Below are 6,396 nucleotides of genomic sequence, written 5' to 3' on the forward strand. Positions count from 1 at the left end.
GAAACAACTTCTTCCTCTGCTTCACCTCCCATCCAGGCAGTCAGTGCTGCAGGCCTTGAGGAGGGGAAGGCACCGAGTGGGGAGCAGACGTGCACGGTGTGACTGCTCCTGGCTGAAGAACTGGGACTGGACACCACTGGAAGGAGCCTGGGTTCATCTTCATCACACCTGAAGGGAGCTTCAGGTATTTATACACATTGATGAGATCCCCCAGAGCCTCCTCTTCTCCAGGCTGAGCAGGAAGAGACCTTGCTTTGGAGGCATGGAGAGAATGAGCTTTCCTTCAAAAATGTCATGTTTTGTGAGAATTTGGAGATTTCATTGTAGTTCATGATACCTGCTTTTTTTTTTTTTTTTTTTTTTTTTTTTTTTTTAATTTCTCAGGTTCCACCACCCTCGATAACTTTGAGAAGTTTTTCATGTAAAACCTTCTGGCCAGCTCTCACATATCTATGAGGGATGTGATTCTCTATGCAATGGATCCCGACTCTTTTTCCGAAAGACTGCACTGCGTCAGTTCGCCTCGCTGCTGGAAATACTTTCCATTGCGCTTCCCTCAAGAGATCAGTTTAAAACACAGCATCGGTAGCTCTGTAAAATTTGAACCCGGAGCCCTCCAGCCTCGGAATTTTATTTTCACTGCTTAGACTTGTTCCCCAACTCCTTAATTTCAAAGGGCCAGCAATCCACAGGACTTTCCTTTAGAAATCAGATGAAAAGCAGATGTCTGTGCCGAATGCTGCTATGCCCTGTACGGCAGGCGGGAAACTTCATGTAATAAAATTACTCAGGGTGGAAATTCTTGACTGCAGCCCAGTTCACAAAAGTTACAAAGAACCCTGCCATGAGTTCGATGATGCTTTTTGAAATGAAGGGTTTAGGGAACAAAACGAAGCCATGAAAACCAAATCCCTAAAGCTGGAGGGCTCTGGGTTCAAATTTCTCCAGAGTGTTAGTGCTGCATTTTAAAACTCATCCCTTCAGTGAACGGCAGCAGGGAGTGTTTTCAAAAATTGTGCAATTGCTCAAAGAAAGGGAGGCAAGAGGTAGGTTTCGAGGCAAAAGTGATTTTCAGTAAAGGCTTTCTTTGTGTGTTCATGTTAGCTTGTCCTGCCATTTGTTGGAATATGGGGCTTCTTCTAACAGTTCGCTTTTTACTTGAATGTCTAAATAAAATCTTTTTTTTTTTTTTTTAACAAGCTATATATTCTTTATTTCAATAAGCTCTCTTTGTCAAGCACAGTAATTTGTTTTGAATTAAAATCTCCTAAAGCATTTACTAATTTACTGTCAAGACAAGTTCTCTATTCCTTCATACTTTACGAGACATTTTCCTGTAACTTAAGAGCCTCTTTACTTCCCCATCATATAGGGTAAAAAGGTGGTGGTCACACTGAGAATTTATTATTTGAATACTACTTTTTCTGCTTAAAATGTATAAAACCTTTTCTGAATTAGGAAAACAAAAACAAACAAACAATATCAGAGACTCAGAGAATCACAGACTGGTTTGGGGTGGAAGGGACCTTAAAGCCCATCCAGTTCCACCCCCTGCCATGGGCAGGGACATCTCCCACCAGACCAGGTTGGCCAAGGTCTCATCCAGCCTGGTCTTGAGCACCTCACATAACTTGTCCAGGTCCCTTTGGATGGCATCCCTTCCTTCTGTTGTATCGACTGCACCACTCAGCTTGGTGTCATCTGCAATCTTGCTGAGGGTGCACTCGATCCCACTGTCTGTGTCACTGATAAAGATATTAAACAGTACCGGTCCCAGGACAGAGCCCTGAGGGACACCACTTGTCACCGGCCTCCACCTGGACATAGAGCCATTGACCACCACTCTCTGTGTGGCCTTCAAGCCAATTCCATATCCACTGGACGGTCCATCCATCAAATCCATCTCTCTCCAATGTGGAGACCATGTCATGTGGGACCGTGTCAAAGGCCTTACAGAAGTCCAGGGAGGTGACATCAGTTGGTCTTCCCTTGTCAACTGATGTAGTCACTGCATCGCATGACTTCCCCTTTAACCTAATGAGGAGGTTCCAGGGGATTCCAACATTTTAATCCTCACTTTAAGTCATTTACAGTAGCTTAGAGTGTAAGTGTACTCTAACTGGTCTTCTTTATTGTTTTCCTTTCCAAATTAGGGCAGTAGTGGCATATTTTCTCTACTTGGTTTTATTGGGATTTCTTTGTTGTTGCAAGGGTGGTTTGAAAACTGGCTGGGACTGGTTCTTCAGACAGCCTCAGACTGGGAATCTTTACTTTGCTCAGTAATGTTCCACTGACAGAGCACTGCCACAGGCTGCCCAGACAGGCTGTGGGGTCTCCTCCTTGGAGATCTCCAAAATCTGCCTGGACGTGGCCCTGGACGGCCTGCTCTGGGTGTCCCTGCTGGAGCAGGGGTGGGACCAGGTGGCCTTCAGAGGGCCCTGCCAGCCTCAGCCATGCTGAGATCCTGTGACAGACACATCTCTTTCATAGCCTGAGCATGCCTAATCAGGTAAAACCTCCCTTATTGCTGGTGACACCATCATAAATTTGTCTTCTTTCTTTGTTAATTAATTGACACGTTTTCCTTTTAGAGAGGCTCAAAAGTTCATTACCAACACAGGTTTGGTAAAAAGCTGCTGAGTAGATCAAGGCATTAACTCAAGTGGATAACCACACTAGACAATTAGTAATATTACATAGCAATTAAATGTCTAGAAATGCTCGTGATCTGCTTGGATTAAAATATTTTGCATGAACTCTGTCTGTTCACAGAACTTAAGCAGTAGGTGAGCAGAAGGCTCATAGCACCTGGAGCAAGGTTTGGCATCTACCTTTACAAGTACCTGGCAGCAAGTTTGTGTGGGAACGTGCAGCTATGCATCAATACCTTCACTGCTTTTGCACACACTGGTACAGAAACCAACTGGCTGTGCTGTAACTTGGATTAATTTGAAGGGTAGGAGCTTATCACACACGCAGGCAGGCACTGCAGTTATTTTTTAACTGGGAGTGTGCAGAGGTGTAGATGCAGAGAGTCGAGACAGTGGTAAATCAGGTAAAGCATTAACTGAGTCTTGAGGATGGGGGAAAGCACTGTGTAAGTACTGAGGAAGTCAGTTGTTGAAGCAAGGTATAATGAGGAATGGAGAAAAGAGGGAAAATTATATGGGACTGTACTGAAAACAGTCCAAGTTGCCAGCCCTAATTAGTGTTTGTGAAATCCCTGACTGTTGCCATGGGAATAAATGTGCTACTACAAATGCAGTGTGCTGGCTTCTTCACAGGATCAAGCAAAGTTGGAAAGGAGCAAAGCCCTGTGTAAACATCAATATCGTCAATTAATTAGGAAACACAGCAAGATAAATAGTGAGACCCCATGAAAGGTAAATTAATTTCTGTTTTCTTTCGGATAGGTTTGAAAGTTTCTCTGGTATCAAAACTATCTCTGTGATTCACTTTCCTTCTGCTCTAGCACTTCATCCCAGGGAAGAACCTCAGACCACAGTGCAAGTTATTGTGGAAGGAGATTTTTTTTATAACACGTTACTTAGCAGGTTAAAGACTTCATGCTATTTCAGATATTTCAACTACTTAAACACAGTTTTTTGCTTTAAATTTCACTTAGCTTATTTATTTCTTTATTTATTAGAGATGAAATTCCACATAAACAAGCCCAGAGTTCTGTGTTCTTTTTAAGGAAAAAATGATAAACAATCTAAAATATTTAACAATTGAAAAAAAAAATGGCATTTCTCATGGTCTTGTCCTTTGCATGTCTTCAGAATCTTGTACTTGACATTAGAGTAGTCCCATTGTACATACATATGTAACATGGTACATACATAATATCTAATTACAGCTGGGATCCCACCCTTCTCTTTAAGGAAAATCTTTGCTTCTGTGAATTCAAGTCAGAATCTCATCTAATTTACACAACCATGTCACAACTTCACATAGTCAAATGTCTTCTGTAACCCAGTGCAGCCAGAATATATCATACCGTGAATATAAAAATAAAGCTGTCTTCATAAGCAAACAAAAGAAAAAATGCTGAAAGTGTTTCCATGGGGTAAACGAGTTTCTCTTTCTTGTATTTGACAAATAACTGTATTTGTAATTCTCAGAAATGTAGGTCAGGGATACAGTTCACAAATATGTAATCAACTTTAAGAAGCTGATTAATTGACTCCCCATTTATTCAATTACTGCATCAATAGTTTGGCTTTTTAAAAAGTTAATTATCCATTAATAATTATTGTTTAATCCATATCTTGTTATATTCCCAGTGATCAATTTCATTAATTTAATAAAGATCAGCTAGATAGCTCTTTTCCAAATACTATCTAGCTTGAATCACATCTTCCAAGCATTGGATTGAGCAGGGTTTTGAGCAGTCCCATGGATGACAGGCCACCGCCACTCATATACATACGGCAGACAAGATCAGTTTGAGTACAACATAAGATATTTTGTATTTTTTTAATGCTTTACTGTGTTTGTATAAAATTTGACACAGTGGAAGTGTAAATTGCCCAAGGAGAGAAAAGGAAATCAAAATAAGGGCACTCGCTAACTCGGCAAGCAGTTTTTATTCCCAGCTCTGGGAGCGAAATGCTACCTGCCCTTGGGCATGGCACTCCACTCCTTTTTTTTTTTTTTTTTTTTTTTTTTTTTTTTCCTGGGTTGCTCTTTCTGCTTTGCCTGCTTGGACCAGAGCTTCTCTGGGTGAGTACTGTAGGTGTGAATTAGGGTAGCTACCAAGTGGGGTCCTGATCTCTGCTGCGGCCTCTAGGTGTTGCTATAATACAAATAATTAATCAAACAACGTGTTCCATAGCGTCCATAGAGGGAGTTGCCGCTTTTGTCAAACATGCTTAATTGTCTACAATTAAACCTCTTTCTCTCCCCTCACTGCACCACATGGGAAATTTTAGCTTTGCGTATTGGATAAGTGAACTTGAATGCGAGAAGTAAGGGTAGGAAAGCCGTAGAAAGAGATTTGACTCACCTCTAATTAAAGTTGCTCATTTTGGGGTGCCTTGGTGCCAGCCTCCTGTTCAGGGATGGTCTCTGCTAGGTGACTCCGCTATCATGTTCCTGACTCAGCCCAGGCTTTGAGGCTGCATTCAGCGATCGGGCATCACATCACGGACACTGCCACTGGTGTGCTTTGGGAGCAGAAGCACGTAAGGCACACGTAAGGATGCAAGTGCAGGTGATCTAGACCGTGGGTCCTGCACAGCACAGCACTCGGTGCAGCCTCCAGCTGAGCAGATCCTGCAGACCAGCTCTTGCGGAGGTGTGCCGGAGGCATTAGTATTTGTGGCGATAGCAGAATAGTGGCAGATGCCCTCAGAAGTGCTTAGAAAACACATTTATGGTTAAATAGTTTTGCCTGCTAGGGGATATCATCCCTCCTACAAAGAGAGGGCACAGGAAGGAAAGGAGCTGGCTGCACATACAAAGAAAGTGCTGCAGGTGCCCACAGGAGACCATTGTCTTACCGGGGCAGAAAATGGGATCAGAGCTCTGTCCTCTTTCTAGCCAGACACGCATGCTGTGGGATGACCAGCTCTACAGCTCTCCCCTCCCTCCCTTGTGGCTGTCATCATTTGCAAGTTAATTAACAACCTCTTCCTGACAGGGAGGAGCAGTACAGCGAGGAGAAGGGGGTCCCTATTCCCTGGTTCTGGGGTAATTCAGCCTCTGCGACAGCCGTGGTCCAGCTCTCCGGATCTAACCGAGACCGAGTAACCAGATACTGCAGGTCTTATTGTATTCATATAAAAGCTCTTTTAATCTAAGGACTAGCCATTAAACTGCCAGTGTTCTTAAGCATGCTTCACCAATTTTTCCACTTTTAAGACTCAAGTCGACAATTTTTTAATGTTTTATAAATGATAAAAAATTCACATCAGATTTTAACAGAATTAAGCATACTTATTCAACACACATGGGGCCTCTGAAAAAAATGTTATTCAATTTAATAATTTTAATTTACATTGTATATGTACAAGAGCATTTCTTTCAACCCACAGGTTAACACCACAAAAAAAAAAAAAAAAAAAAAAAAAAAAAAGGAAAAAAGGAGAAAGTACTGCAGTTAGCGGAGTGAAGAAACTCTTGAAACACTGTTGTCTGAAACAAAAGCAAGGCACTCTCCCTTAACACCTGATATATTCCTGAATTCTGCCTAGACAAAGGCATGATCACACTGAGAGAGCTCTAAGGAAAGTAGTAGATTTATTCTGCATTAATTCTTCCTTTTACCACCGTGACCTGTCACTGGTTGTACTCTACAATGCGTCTGTGCACTGAAGTTGAAATGAAGGACGGCTCCATAGATGATGGGATCTGGGAGAGCATCACAGTTAAGACTATCTATGGAAGACTGAA

This window comes from Anas acuta, chromosome 2, assembly GCF_963932015.1.
Source record: "Anas acuta chromosome 2, bAnaAcu1.1, whole genome shotgun sequence".
NCBI lineage: Eukaryota > Metazoa > Chordata > Aves > Anseriformes > Anatidae > Anas > Anas acuta.